The sequence below is a fragment of the Diabrotica virgifera genome, chromosome 6 (genome assembly GCF_917563875.1).
Source record: "Diabrotica virgifera virgifera chromosome 6, PGI_DIABVI_V3a".
NCBI classification, from domain to species: Eukaryota; Metazoa; Arthropoda; class Insecta; order Coleoptera; family Chrysomelidae; genus Diabrotica; species Diabrotica virgifera.
The window spans coordinates 68,329,654-68,346,857 of NC_065448.1; positions in this window are offsets into that span (position 1 = coordinate 68,329,654).

A 17,204-nucleotide genomic window follows, 5' to 3' on the forward strand; every position below is an offset into this window, starting at 1 on the left:
AAAGTTTCACCATTTCTTTTTCTATAACACGTCTAGATCTAAAACTCCCCATAACACTTCTCTTTGGACTCTATATCTTTGAAATGGACTGGATTTATCTTTGCAATTCACGAATCTGCATCTTTTATTTTTAAAAATTCATAACTTTTACAGAAGAAGACTGAAAGTCTACAACAATTTTCATAGTCTTCACAATGGTAAGAGATATGTGCTGTAAAAATTTCAGAAAAAAAAAATATTAAAATGGAACAGAGTTGTAGTGAGTTTAACCGTGATTTCATTTTTTTTTCATTTTTAGGTTAACATTCCGATTATGACAAATTTGATTTTTTAATAAAAAATTAAGTAATCGTGTGGGGAAAAATAAATATGCCAGTTTAATTGCCTATTTGTCTAATTTGTAAAATTCATATTAGAGTTTTCAAAAAGCGTATACAGGGTGAAATTTTTTCTAAGACCAAAACGAACTAATTTTTTAAATCCAGGCCTGATTTTTTTCTATTTTGAATAAATTAGTTGATTGGGTGGTAACATAAATTAAATATTTGTTAAAAAAAAGTAATTTTTGTATTAAAAGTTAATTTTTTTAAATCTATGGCTCACTTTACCAAACTTTTAACTCAGAGTCAAATTTGATTTTTGTATAAAAAATTAAGTAATCGTGTTAGGAAAAAATAAATAAGCCATTTTAATTGTAAATTGTAAATCAGTTGATTAGGTGGTAATAGTGTAACGATTGACCAAAATAAGAGACACATCGATCTGACCGTTCAAAAATTATGACGAATACAAATTTCTGTCAAAATGCGAAACTCGCCCTCTATATTATTAAACAATGGGAGCAGACACTTTTTAATGGTCATTTGTTATTCCCCGTAGGAGCCTCTATACGAGGTAGGAGTATGTACAGTTCCTCATGACTCACCCTGTATACACATAGACGTACGTTTCACTTAATGTTTTGATTGAATTTCTTTGAAAATGAATCATGACGCATGGGCAAAGTTAAAATGGAACAGCAATATTAGTCCATTTTCCAATGAAAGGGTCATTAAAGATCGTTCTGCATCATAGATAGCTAAGAGAAGTGTATACCTATTAATTGAGTCATATGCGGCTTTGAAATCTACGAATATGTGATGGGTATCGACGCATAACTCCAGAATTTTTTCAAGAATTTACCTCACTCTAAAGATTTGGTTCATTGTTGGTTTATTAGTTGAAATATATCAAATCATAAAATAAAGAAATCTAAAATTTTTATTATATTTCCTAATATCGTATTTTTACCAGGTTAATAGTTTTAAATTTTAGATAATATTAAATTCACGTAACAGCAAAATCGCGTCGAAACCACTGCCATTAATTCTCTTTAACCTACATAAATATTTGAAGTTATTTCCAAAAAAAGATTACGTATTGATCCTGAATAATCCAGCCATACATACCTAACCTACATAACATTCATATTATACATTCGATGCCATACACGTTGGAATCAGTTTAAATAGATGCAGGGAAGAGGAAAATTCTGAGTGCGCATTTTCCAAAAGCCAATTTCTACGTGAAAAAGGATTCCTAGGAAGCGAAGGTATTGATGCTAGCACACAAAATTTCTATTAAGAATGTTCACAAACTTGAGGCTAAAGCAAAATATATATATTTAGAGGAACGTATGCATTATATAGTATACAAAAGTGGTATTTTAATAGTATGGTTATACTTTTCTAAAAGGTGGAAAAGTTTCGTTACTTGGAAAGTCTTTAATTAAAATGTAGGCATATATTTCTGGAACAGTTTGTACTCTAAATCTTACTGTTTATAAAATGCGTCAAATAAGTATACAGGGTGTTTGGTAAAGAATGGGCCATAGCTTAACCTTAGATTCCTGAGGTTAAAATAGATCAATTTAAGCTAACTTTGCTTAGTACAAAAGTTGCTAATAACCGAAATACAGGGTGTCAAAGTTAAACTTTTATTTTATTTATTTTTGAATATTTCCTGACAGGCATGGGACAACAACACGAAACTTGGTAAATGGTGCTGTCACTGCACACCCTACTAAATCATGTTAAATAAACGTTTCTGGCTACTACCAGAGGCGTACGACGGGAGAACGTGAATGGTTTACCCTACCCAAATTCTACGCCACTGGCGGAATTTCTATTTTAGTGAATTATTTTATTCTCCAATACTTTCTATGTAAACAACATACATTTTATTCGTAACGATAAAGCCATTAATTTTCGAGATATTTGAAGCTGAAAACGAAGGAGCATAATACATTATTCAAAATAAGTGTGCATTTTCATTTTTAACTTCAAATATCTCGAATATTAATGACTTTATCGTTACAAATGGAGAGTATATTATTTGCATAGAAAGTATTGGAGAATCTAAAAATTATTCTAGAATAGCAGTTTCAACAGTGGCGTAGAATTTGGGAAGGGTCAACCATCCACTTTATACCTACTAACTAGGCATAATTTGTTAATGTGGTTTGAAAAAAATAAAAAAAATACATATAAAAAACACAGTAAAATAATAATAACAAAAAAAATAAAAATAAATAAAAAAAAATTAAACAAAAATAAAGAAAGAAAAGAAAAATAAAAAAGAGAGTAAAAAAAAGTGTTTAGCACAAATTAAAATATATATTAAAAAAACAGTAAAATAATTAAAAAAACAAAATAAAAAAAGCAACACAATATACCTATGTGTCTAAAAATAATATTGTAGTATGTACTTATGTTATGAAATAAGAAATTTATGACTATGAATCTTCAATCAATCACAAACAAGTCTGGCTAATTGGCCCTGCCAAAGCCATTTTTCAAAAAAAAACTATCCACTTTCCCCTGTCGTACGCTTCTGGTAGTAGCCAGAAACGATTATTTAACATAGTTTAGTAGGGTGTACCTGTACAGTGCCTACACTTTCTGCCAAGTATGTCACGGATATGTCAAATTATTTTAAAGTCTTCTTCTTCATGTACCATCTCCGCGACGGAGGTTGGCAATCATCATGGCTATTTTGATCTTAGATGCTGCTGCTCTGAATAGTTCGGTTGATGTGCATCCGTACCATTCCCTCAAGTTACGCAACTACGAAATTCGTCTCCTTCCTACACTTCTCTTGCCTTGGATTTTTCCCTGTATAATCAACTGAAGCATGTTGTATCTCTCATTACGCATAACATGCCCCAGGTACTGCAGCTTTCGTGTCTTGATGGTTTCCAATATTTCCAGTCTTTTGTTGACTCTTAAAATATTCTTTTTTTTTTTTAATAATTTATCCATTATCTAAAACTTTAAGAATTATATGTGTTCTGTACTATAAAACTATTCGACATATCCTTATGTTACTTAGCAGAAAGTGTACGTACTAAACACCCTACTAAACTATGTTAAATAATCGTTTCTGGTAAAACCAGAGGCTTACGACAGGGGAAAGTGAATGGCTGACCCTTCCCAAATGCTACGTCACTATTGAAACTGCTATTTTAGCATAATTTTTAGATTCTCCAATACTTTCTATGCAAATAATATACTCTTCATTCGTAACGATAAAGTCATTAGTTTTCGAGATATTTAAAGTTAAAAATGAAAAGGCACACTTATTTTGATTAATATATTATGCTCCTTCGTTTTTAGCTTCAAATATCTCGAAAACTAATGGCTTTATCGTTACGAATGAAGAGCATGTTATTTACACAAAAAGTATTGGAAAATCAAAAAATTGCAGTAAAATAGAAATTCCGCCAGTGGAGTAGAATTTGGGAAGGGTCAACCATTCACGTTCCCCCGTCGTACGCCTCTGGTAGTAGTCAGAAACGTTTGTTTAACATAATTTAGTAGGGTATACAGTACCAGCACCACTTACCAAATTTCGTGTTGTTGTCCCATGCCTGTCAGGAAATATTCAAAAATAAATTAAATAAAAATTTAACTTTGACACCCTGTATTTCGGTTATTATCAACGTTTGTACTAAGGTAAGTTAGCTTAAATCGACATATTTTAACCTCAGGAATCTAAGGTTAAGCTATGGCCAATTCTTTACCCTGTATTTATTTAGCAATAAAAACAGGAGCATTTTTAATCAAACTATATATGTAGTACAGGTTTACAAGAACATTTGAAAATAATTGAACTTTCAATGAAATTTCAATCACAGAAAACACGACAATACACCCAAAATATTGCCAAAAATAAGCAAATGCGTCAAATTTGACAATTCAGTATTTTTTTCTATAGTTACAAAACCTGCATTTGGTGGCATCACGAATATTTGAATCAAAATAGTAATTTATGTCTATTTGACAATTTTTCATGCTTATTTTAATTAAATTTCAATGTTCGATTTTCGGAAAAAAGTATGTATACCTTGTACGAAGAGCCACATTCCCGGACTCTGTATTGCCTTGTCTCGGATTGCGCCTTACGGCAATCTTTACATCGTCCGGGAATGTTAAGTTTTTTCAACTACTATTCTTGAAGTAACCAATTGAAATTATTTAATTAAAGTCAAAGGCATATAAAACTCTATGTATAACAAATGCAAAATTATTTTTTTTATTTATGTTTTTCTTTGTAGTTAGTTACTACTAACTACTAAAAAGTATGGTGGCAATAGGGCTTCCATCCCTAGGGCTTTTCCAACTAGGTACAGAATGTACTATTTTTGTTAATTTTTATTTATTGGTGATTAAATTTCTTTAGAATAAATCTTTTGTTATTTCGTATGTTGTTTTTTTAAACCGCTTGAAATACGAAATATTAAATGATTCTTCTGAATTTAATCACAAGTAAAAGCCATCAGGTCTTAACTTATTTTGTCGAACATAAAAGTGGAAATTTTATTTTAACATTTTTAAAGAATTTATTTAACATACTATAATAAAAAATTGCTTACGAAAACCCCGAGGTAAAAAGTTTTGATTAAATAATTTCTAATCACGGATGCATTATAAATTTTTTGACTCAATAAAAATATGTAAATAATATTCACAAATATGATTAATCTGAAACTTGGAGAAAACTTCGAGTAATTCTGGGCAGAACGTTTTATTACTTCGGTAATACAATTTTGTAAAGTTCGAAGAATATTCGCAATACAACATCAAATATAAAAGATGTTTGATATTCACCACCTAATTAAATTCTTGTAAAAGTAAGTCAAAGTTCATTTATGTCTTCGTTAAAGTAGAATTCGAAAATTTAGGAAACCAGAGGCTTTCCACAAGTTTTTCAATACCAGTTAATTTTTAAATGTGACGAGATGAAATTTGGTAATAACTGTTATAGCTCAAATATGTTTGCTTATGTTTTAATTGTTATGGTTTCGTATTCATTAAGACACTGGCCTCCACCACTGATGTGGCAACTATATTTTTGTTCCAACATAACGATAACCGTCATGTAACGATCACGTTACTATAATATAATACGTTCCATGCGTTCTGTGTCTGTATATCATGCGTTCCATGGGTTTTTTTACTGCGCAGGACGGTGATCGTTACATGGACGGTTTCTCGTTGTGTTGGAACAAACCTTATATAGATGTTTGGTTGGTTCACTATAGTCTGGGCTGATTATCCGAGAATAGGCCATTTTTGGGAAAAGTTATTTACCAGCAATTTTATTGCTGGAATCGAATTATAAGATCCTATATATTAATAATATAGGTATGCAAAGTCCTCAGATAGTGTGCTACTTTTTTTAAAAACAAAATGGCGCACGAAAATCGTGTTTTTTTCAATTATTGCTCTATAACTCCGAAGATTTTAACTTTACAACAAAAACACCCAAATAAAAATTCACCGTGATTAAATTCTGCATAGAGACACGTTTTTCCCGATCTGCTCCGACGAAAATTTTCCTCGGAAAATGCGGGTTTTCCCAACAAAATCCCTTTAATTTTCAAATAAAATTTTAGATAAGTAATTATCTTCCAGTAATTAAATAATTTAGTGACTTAAAACCCTTTTTAGTTTAGATTATAGTACCACAAGCTGATCAAAATTAAACCAATATACCAATTGTTAATTAATAATTTACGGTCGCAATAATAACCAAAATAATTATGATACACTGATCAAGCTTTGAAATCTTATAAAGATGAGATGCCTCTTTAATTTTTTGTCGACAAAATATGAATTTTTTATTTTTTTCCATAATCTTTAAATGTTTAAAAAGAAATAGTTATAAACAAAATAACGGTTCTCAGAAAGTTTTTATTATATTATAATTTTAAAAAATAACTAAAATGCGCATTTTAAATATCTTTAAAATTATTGATTTAAAACTTTTTGCAACTATTTGTAAAAAAAGTTATGAAACAGCAAAGTAAACATACGATTACTACTGTGTTTATATTTTTTTTTTAATTCTTTCAAAGCGTAGAAGTGAGTTTGAAGTACAAGCTAATTATTTACAAAAAAATATCGATTATCAGTTTAATGGTTATATATTAATTAAAGATTATAAATATATTTTTTTGTAATTTACACGCGCGAAAGTAGAGTAACACAGTACTGTAGCTAAAATTTTCACTCGGAGCGACGACCGGCCGCGTGATGTACACTTTTAATAAATAATGCATGCTGCGTGTCAGTCGCTTCGAGTGAACATTTTAGCTCCGACTCTGTATCAGGCCTAAAAAAAAAGTATTTTTAATCTTTGATTAAAATATAACCATTGCACTAATTTTTGACAATCTTTGTGAGTAATTAGGTTGTACCATAGACTCACTTTTAAGCTTTGAAACAATTAAAACAAATTATAAACAACGGAGATTTGGTATATTTACTTTGCTGTTTCATAACTTTTTTGCAAATGGTTGGAAAATTTTTTTAAAGCATTCATTTTCAAGACCTATGAAATACGCATTTTAAGTATTTTTTAAATTAGAATATAATAAACAATTATAAACAATAATAAAAATAGAATAAACAATTTCTGAGAAATGTTAATTTGTTTATAACAATTTTTTTAAACATTTAAATATTATGCAAAAAAATGAAAAATTTATATTTTGTCGACAAAATATTAAACAGGCATCACACCTTTAAAATCTTTTTAAGTTTGATCAATGTCTCATGATTATTTTGGTTGTTATTGCGACTGTAAATTGTTAATTAACAATTGAATTGTTGCTAAAATATTCGTTTCATTTTCACCGGTTTCTGAATTTATAATATATAACAAGAAAGCTTTTATTTCACCAAGCTATATAGTTATTGATAAATAATTACTGGCCCAAAAAATTTATTTGAAAATTCGAGATTTTGTTGGGAAAACCCACATTTTCCGAGGAAACTTTTCGTCGGAGCAAATCGGGAAAAACATGCCTCTATGCAGAATTAAATTGGGGTGAATTTTTATTTGAGTGTTTTTGGTGTAAAGTTAAAATCTTCGGAGTTATAGAGCAATAATTGAAAAAAATACGATTTGTCGGCGCCATTTTGTCTATAAAAAAAGTAGCACACTATATGAGGACTTTGCATACCTATATTAATAATATATAGGATCTTATAATTCGATTCCAGCAATAAAATTGCTGGTAAATAACCTTTCTTTGTACTTTACTAATTAGACCAGCGTATTATAACTATTTTTTTTTCAAAATTTAAAGAGTATGCAAAAAAAAGAAAAATTTATATTTTGTCGATAAAATATTAAATAAGCATCTCATCTTTATAATCTTTATAAGTTTGATCAATGTATCGTGATTATTTTGGTTATTATTGCGATCGTAATTTCTTAATTAACAATTGAATTGTTGCTAAAATATTCGTTTAATTGTCACCGGCTTCTTGAATTACAATCTATACCAAGAAAGCTTTGATGTCACTAAGTTACTTAATTATTGATTATTAATTACTTACCTAAAACTTTATTTGAAAATTAGAGTTTTTGTTAGGAAACCCGCATTTTCCAAGGAAAATTTTCGTCGGAGCAAATCGTGAAAAACATATCTCTATGCAGAATTTAATTGCGGTGAATTTTTATTAAGGTGTTTTGGTTGTAAAGTTAAAATCTTCGGAGTTATAGAGCAATAATTGAAAAAAATACGATTTGTCGGCGCCATTTTGTTTATAAAAAAAGTAGCACACTATCTGCGGACTTTGCATACCTATATTATTAATATATAGGATCTTATAATTCGATTCCAGCAAAAAAATTGCTGGTAGATAACTTTTCCATGAATTTTGCTAATTAGCCCAGAGTACTATAGTACAAATAAAACCCAAAACCCCAGAGAATTTCTTCGTCTTCTCGGTCCTCTTCTTTCTTCGATCTTTCTTTCCTTCCATGGTATACTGATAAATACTGATACATTTTTCACTAGTATTGAGTTAGCTGATAAGGATTTTAGATAAAAAAGAATGTGTGTACTTTGTACGCACGTCAGGAGTTATACTTTTATTATATGATTTCGACGAAATCAATATACTTTAAACAGTTTATTTATATTTAATTTAACTATTAAACTAATTTTAGTACTCACTACTTTCCAAAAAATGTTATTAAAACAATACCAAAAATTAAAAAAATAAAAGAATAAAACACATAGGTACATTGAAAAATGCCACAAAGAAATGATTTCTGAAAAATAATTATTGCCAAAAATTTTAACTAAATACGTATTTTCTGAAAAAATTATATAATAATATACTTACAATCATAAAATGTATAAAAAAAATAAAAAAAAAATAGTAACTTGCATTGGGTTCGAACCCGCTTCCCGTCGATCTCTCCGATCGAATATCGAAGTGCTTTCCCATTGCGTCAACTTCGCGTATCTGTCATGTAGGAATATACACCAACTGAACGTTTACACCATAAACTTTTTGACAGTAGTTGTTTATTACTTATATGAATTTAATCAAATCAGTTTGATTTTTGTGGAATTAAAGGAATATTTTGTGGAATAACAATATATTAGGAGAATATCGGTAGAAATTTTGATGGTATTGTCCGTTCGCTAAACTCAGAACAACTGGCTAATTAGTGATTTTAGCAAGTAATTTTTCCAATTTAATAAAACTGGCAAAAAATAATTACTAAATAGTTAATTATTACTAAAGGGTTAGTAATTTTGCCAATTTTGGCAAAATTGTCCAAAAGACAAAAAAATTACCTACTAATATCATTAGCCAGTTGTGTCTGAGTTTGACTAACCGACTATCATCAAATTATGTATATTAAAGCATTACATACTATTTTGGTAGATTCATTTTAAATTTTCCAAATAGGTAGGTACCTATGTAATTTTTTATTAGGATACTGAAACATTTACAATTATTACGTACCTATTTAAAAAACTATTTAAAAAGTCACTACAAATATAAACTTGCTTTTTTCTCTGCCATCACAACAATAAAAACTAATATATACAATATTTTTGTATCCATAATCTCCATATTGAACAATAAACAGATGATTTTAACACCCAATCAGATCCGTATAGCGTTTGAGCGACTAATACGATACTGTCGGTGTGCGCATGCGCCAGAGAATGTAAAAATTCACCCTCGTGCCTTAAGAAGTATAACTTCAAAAATATAACCCTGTGTGCACCACTGGAAAGCACAACAGAATAGAAAATTAAAAGAAAACAAAACAATAGGTATAAACAAATAGATCCAACAAATAATCAAACATAGAAACGATACTATCATCGTGCAACATCTTCTGTCCACTGCTGGACATAGGTCTCTCCCATTTTTTGCCACTCTTCATGGTTCCCTGCGTCTTGTTGCCATTTCTTGGATATTCGTTTAATGTCGTCCATCCAGCGTGTTGGTGGTCGTCCTCTGCTGCGTTTGTCTTCTCTTGTGCGCCAGTCAATTAGTTTTTTGAGTCTTTCAGTTTCGCTATTATGTAACCTGCCCAAGTGCCCAATTTCATTTTAGCTTGGCTATACGTTCGGCGACATCAGTGATCCTGTTCTTTTACTCGTGAACAAGAATATTAATTCCTATATTACTTGTTACTGGTGTAGTGAGTCTTTCAAAATGTCTATGTGCACCTTTGTCCATCAAAACTTACTGGCACGAAGATCCTGGATATATAGATGTTCAGACATGGCAACCTTGGGTCTAAAAGCTACCAAAAGCGATACGAACTTATAGCACTTGTTTACACAAAGGGCACTATTAAAGATAGTAATTGATTGCTCTTTTAACAGCAATGCACACTCTTTGCCAGAGTGTACCACAGTAACAGAGATGTTTGTCCTAATTTCATCTCGTGGAGTACTGCAACAGAGCGAAGACGCAACAGAGATGGTGATCAATCTTATCTTAATTCACACTTTATGCTTGACGGATTTTGAGAGAGAGATGTGTCTTCATTCACGTCTTAAAACACACTTTTTAGTGGCGTAGAATTCTTAACGGATCTGTTAAGATGCAATAGAGATGTTGCCTTGACTTCGTCCTACCTTACAGTTAAGTGGCGTAAAATCCTTGACAGATTTTTTGAGGAAGAGATGTGGCTTCGTCCACGCCTTGCCGTTGTCTTTTAAGTGGCGTATAATCTTTGACGAATTCTTTGAGGCGCATTAGAGATGTTACATCGACGTAGTCTAAACTCACACTGACCACGGTAGACAGAGACCGGTAGCATATTTACAGATGCTTGCGTGTGTAGACACCAGGGTGTTGAAATCAGTTAGGGCTTGGAAAAACAGTATATTTACACATGCTAGCGCGTATTGACACCACGGTGTTGAAATCAGTTAGGGTTTGGAAAAACAGTACGTTTACAGACGCTAGCGTGTGTTGACACTAGGGTGTTGAAATCAGTTAGGGTTTGGAAAAACAGTACAGTTACAAATACTAGCAGATTTGGACACCAGAGTGTTGAATCCAGCTAGCTTTTTTAGTAACTAATATACATGCATAAATGCTAACGGCTATTGACTTTGATTTTATATACCTACTACTGTGGAAAAATATTTAAGTGATTTAGGTATTAGTAAATAATTAAACGTTGTTGGGATATAAACAATAATATATTAACACAAAAGAACAACATAAAAAATAATGTTGCTCTGAAGCTATTTGCTTGTGGAATTTTTATAATTAACTATTTAAATGGAAAATAAGCCACAATTAAACTGAAAAAAATAATTTTATTAACGTTTCGATGCCCAAATCGGGTGTCGTCAAAATAAAAAATACTACTACAGGGCCATAGCTTAACCTCAGGTTCCTGAGGTTAAAATAGACCGATTTAAGCTAACTTACCTTAGTACAAAGTTTATAATAACCGAGATACAGGGTGTCAAATTTAAACTTGTTTTTTTATTTATTATTGAATATTTCCTGACAGGCATGAGATATCAACACAAAATTTGGTATGTGGGGGTTTTTCGGGACGAGAAAACTAAATTCCCTACCAAAAGTTATGTATTGCCCAGAGGGCGCCACATACGCCTTTCAGCACTCATTTAATACGACATTAAAATTTGTATTCCCCTATTAGTTTTACTTAAAAAAAGTATACCTCTTTCATCTCCCTAAACTCAACCGTTTACGAGATAAACGCATTTTAAATCTGCGATGCAACATAATTTTTAGCATAATATCATTGTAGTTACACCAGAAAAATAACTTAAAACCATAAAATTATCCAAAAATGTATCGCAAATTTCTTCAAATGGAATTTGCGATGCAATGCCATAAATTTGAGAACTGGCACAATTATTATGGTTTTAAGTTATTTTTCGGGTTTAACTACAATGATATAATGGTAAAAATGATGGTGTATCGCAGATTTAAAATGCGTTTATCTCGAAAACGGTTGAGTTTAGAGAGATGAAAGAAGTATAGCTTTTTTAAGCAAAACTAATAGGAGAATAAAAATTTTAATGTCAAAATTATACAGAGTGAGGGATAAAAAAAATTTAACGTAATAAATAAGTGCTGAAAGGCGTATGTGGCGCCCTCTGGGCAATACATAATTTTTGGTAGGGAATTTAGTTTTCTCGACCCAAAAAAAACCCACATGCCAAATTTCATGTTGTTATCTCATATCTGTCAGGAAATATTCAATAATAAATAAAAAAAAAGTTTAACTTTGACACCCTGTATCTCGGTTATTATAAACTTTGTACTAAGGTAAGTTAGCTTAAATCGGCCTATTCTAACCTCAGAAACCTGAGGTTAAGCTATGGCCCATTCTTTACCAAATATTCTGTATATTAAACAAAAATGTTGTTGCTTAGTAAAAAATTTTACTAATAATTTTTTTAATCTGACTCATTTATATTGGCAATTCGTACATATATTATACATTTTAAAGTATTTTTTACTAAACAACAACATTTTTGTTTAATTTAGTAGTACCTACGTATTTTGTATTTTGACAACGACACCGGATTTGGGCGTCGAAACGTTAATAAAATTATTTTTTTTTAATTTAATTGTGGCTTATTTCCCATCTAAATAGTTAATTATAAAAATGCCACAAGCACATAGCTTCAGAACAACATTATTTTTTATGTTGTTTCTTGTGTTAATATATTATTGTTTATATCCCAACAACGTTTAATTATTTATTAATAACTAAATCACTTAAATATTTTTCAACAACAGTAGGTATATAAAATCAAAGTCAATAGCCGTTAGCATCTATGCATGTATAACCACTAAAAAAGCTAGCTGGTTTCAACACTCTGGTGTCCAAATCTGTTAGTATTTGTAAATGTACTGTTTTTACAAACCCTAACTGATTTCAACACCCTAGTGTCAACACACGCTAGCGTCTGTAAACGTACTGTTTTTCCAAACCCTAACTGGTTTCAACACCGTGGTGTCATCACGCGCTAGCATCTGTAAATGTACCGTTTCTCCAAACCCTAACTGATTTCAACACCCTGGTGTCTACACACGCAAGCATCTGTAAATATGCAGACCGGTATGCCTATACGCACGCTAGCTAAGGAGTGACGTCACGTGCGAAGCAAAGTTTCTATTAGAACACTAACGCTTGCCCTGTTAGTCGGTTAATATTAAATATAAGCATGAATATTTGGTATTACATATTTTATTTTATAAGGTGTGTAGTTTACAATTTTTAACATTTTTTTGGGTATAGGTTTTCTGATTTATGAAAAATAAAACAACTTTTTTCGACATTTCGCCGCTACATAAAGTGTGTATTTTCATATTAATGTAGGAATATAATAATGTTTTTTCAATTAATAAGCATGTAAATGAATTATATTTTATACATATTTCGATGATCGGATTCATTACTGGAATATTTCGAAAATCGTGTTTTTTGAACAAAGTAGGTAGAATGGTTAAATATTGTTCGAATTACTTAACTAACGTTTACAATAATTAGAGGTTACAAAATATCTTCAAACTTTCATTTGCATTTTCCAACATTAGCTTACCTTACAATGTTCCTATAATCAGAGGTGTAACCAGGATTATCCTAAGGGGGGGGGGGTTACAACTACTTGACGGTGTCTGGGGGATATGCAATAGTGGTGTTAAGCGTATAGAGCTCAAAGTACATTCAAATGAGGGGTGTTATAACTCCCAAATCCCCCCCTGGTTACGCCTATGCCAATAATGAATCCGGCCGACAATTTATAATGAAGATTTATTGCACATTTATTGAATACCTATTTACACATTATTAAAATTTATTTCTTAGAGTTAACAAACTTTAATATTTTTTTGTCGAGTTTTCTTTGATAGTTACTCAAACTAATCTTTCTGTTCATTTCTCTTAATCTTATATATATACGTATAATACTGAGGCACAGAAGTACCTCAAATGGTATCGTGATATTCACAAGTTGAGCCAAAGTTTTCTGTGCCAGCTCTTGAAAGATTTTAGTTTTTTTTTGACACAGAGCTTCCATGGATTGTACAAAACAGTGATTCCATTTTTAGTGCAGCTTCCCACAATTCTTCGTTTGGGTAAATAAGAGAACCTCTTGAGACTGTCTGTAGCCAATCTGGTTCCATATGTGTCTCATAGGTTTTTGTAGTGTTTCCTAAACTATATTTATGCTTGAATTTGTATGCCACAAAACCAGCAACATACTTCAAAGAGTCCCGATGAATTTTTTCTTTCACCTCATAATTTTCTGCGACTTTCAAAATGTCATCGTCAGTTATATGATCCTCCTCCAAGTAGTGAGCTTCTATAAATTTATTTTGAAGTATTTTGTCCTCTTCAGACTGAGATTTTTTCGAACCTTCAGTTTTTTCTATCAAATTAGACAGTATTTTTTGTGTCAAACAAATATCTTCTGATGCCGAAATATCACTTGGCAATTGAGGACTTTCTATTGAGCTGTTACTTACGCAAGATTCAGTAGTTTCAATAGTAATGCGACATTCTGTAAAGATCGCCGCCAAAGGATATCGCACACATCTTATGGAAAATATAATGTCAATCAAATTCAATAAAATTTATATGAATATATTCGTTTCAATTTAACGATCAATTTTTATCATTGCGCCAACTCTTAATTTTCAATAATAAGAGCAGAAATTGATATAAATCAATCTGAAATCAAATGGGTAGGTACATAAGTTAGAGAGAGAAAAAATATTTTAAAATACCCAAATTATAGTTAGTTCATAAATCTTCTCGAGCTCTTAAGCATCTTATTATAATAGTTTCACTAATCCGCTTAGGCCCAGCGGGGTTTAAGCTGTTTTGAATAGCGCCCAGAGCAATAGTGATTATAACTGACACGTTTATAGACTCCAAAAATGTGATTTCGATAAACTTTAATTGCAATTTGCGCCGTAATTAATCATAATTAGGAGTTGGCGCAATGATAAGAATTGACAGTTAATTTAAAACGAATCGATTCGTATAAATTTTATTGAATTTGAGTGACATTATATTTTCCATAAGATGTGTGCGATGTCCTTTTTTAACAAATATCTTCTGATGCCGAAATATCGCTTGGCAATTGAGGACTTTCTATTGAGCTGTTACTTACGCAAGATTCAGTAGTTTCAATAGTAATGCGACGTTCTGTAAAGATCGCCGCCAAATTTTTTCCTAAAATTTACCACCTTAATCTATATTTAAAATCTATTGGCGAAGGATGATCGTTTGCAGCACCCATTCCTCGAATATAATAAAAAAGTTCTCTAGCACGTCCTGATTCAGCTTCGATGTAAAAATATAGTCAACGTTGTATTTTGCTTGTAGCTAAGTAAGGAAGTAAATCTTTCAGATATCTATTAGTTAGCAATATTCCTTTTTGAAATGGAATAAGTCTTTTATGTATTATGTTGTCATCTTGGCGCCGACATGCAACCACCCAGTGCTTTACAAACTCTTCATTTTGAGGAAATCGAAAGTATTTTATGACTGATCCTTTCGTCACCCGATTATAATTCTTACAATTAGCTACGGCACAACCCGGCATGTCTTTGTTAATACATAAAAACTGAACAAAAGAGACTTAAATAATAGAATAAGATTAAAACGAGAGGATTTGTAAAAACAGTTCATCTACCGTACGATTCACAAATAGATCAACCGCGACACAGGTGGTTCCTACATCTGGAACCTGTATTGTTGTTTCGTAGGTGACATCATGCGCGTCGGGGTACACATTTTGATTTATTAACTAGCATACCGGTCTCTGCCTACCGTGACACTGACGATAGTGGGTGCCAGACATTTTTGGAGAGCATTTTTAAAAACATGGTCTTTTAGGTACGTAACACTCTTGTCCTTTGTACATATTTATATTGTTGGCAGTATTTTCAGAGTTGAGGTATGCAGGGTGTCCCCGAAAATAGTGCCTTCCTTTAAGGTATGGATATAATACACAATTTAGAACAAAAAAGTCCTATAACATTGTTCTCTAAAGTTAACCGTTTCCAAGAAACAAATTACATTGTTCTCCATATAAGTGAATTTTTATTTTCATAAATTTGAATGACATGGCAACGTAGCCTAGAAGAACTTGCTGTGACTGTGGAAATTTAACCTAATAGCCCCTTGTTTATTTATTTTGAGGTGTGATTTTTAGATCCGGATACAGCACTAACGACCACTTACTGGTAATAAAAAACTTGATCGAGAAGTCTGCGGAATACAACAAACCATTGGCACTGATATTCGTGGACTACGAGAAAGCGTTCGATACCATAAACCAGCAGAAAATGTTAAAAGCATTGACAGAATGCCGAATAGATTATCGCTATACTAACATGATAAAATATATCTACCACAACGCAACGGCTAGCGTAAGACTATCTGATCAACAAACAAATAAATTCTGTATACAGCGAGGAGTACGGCAAGGAGACACCATCTCACCAAAGTTGTTCACAACCCTTTTGGAACACAGTTTTAAGAAGGCAGATCTGAACGAATATGGTATCAACATAAATGGAGAGAAGCTCAGTCATTTGAGATTCGCAGATGACATCGTCCTTATAGCCGATCGTATGGATGATGCAATAATAATGTTGGACAAGTTATATCACGCTTCCTTAGAGGTCGGACTAAATATTAACATCAACAAGACGCAAATAATGACTAATCTGGTGCTAAATCGTAATATTGTTCTTGATGGAATGAATATTGAGCAGACTGCATCTTATAAGTACTTGGGACATAAAATTCGATTGGGAAGAGATAACCAGACGTGCGAGCTCCCACGTCGCATAGGATTAGCCTGGGCAGCGTTTGGTAAACTGAGCTATGCATTTAGATCGGACTTACCCATATGCCTGAAAAGGAAAATCTTTGACCAGTGTGTATTGCCTGTACTCACTTATGGAGCGGAAACATTAACACTCACAAAAAAGGTAGTGAACAAGATTCGCATTACTCAAAGGGCTATGGAGCGCCAGATGTTGGGTGTCTCCCTGAGGGACCGAATCCCAAACGAAGAAATACGTCGTAGAACAAAAACAGCGGACGCCGTCGAAAGAATCGCGTCGCTTAAGTGGAATTGGGCAGGACACGTCGCCAGATTGTCAGACAACCGATGGACAAAACGTATTGTCGAGTGGAGGCCACGAGAAGAAGCACTACGGAGCAGAGGACGACCACCAACCAGATGGGCTGACGATCTGAAACGTATTGTCGGCAACTGGATGCAAGCCGCACAAAACAGAGAAAGATGGAAAGAGCTGAGGGAGGCCTATGTCCAGCAGTGGACGCGTACGGGTTGATGATGATGATGATGATGA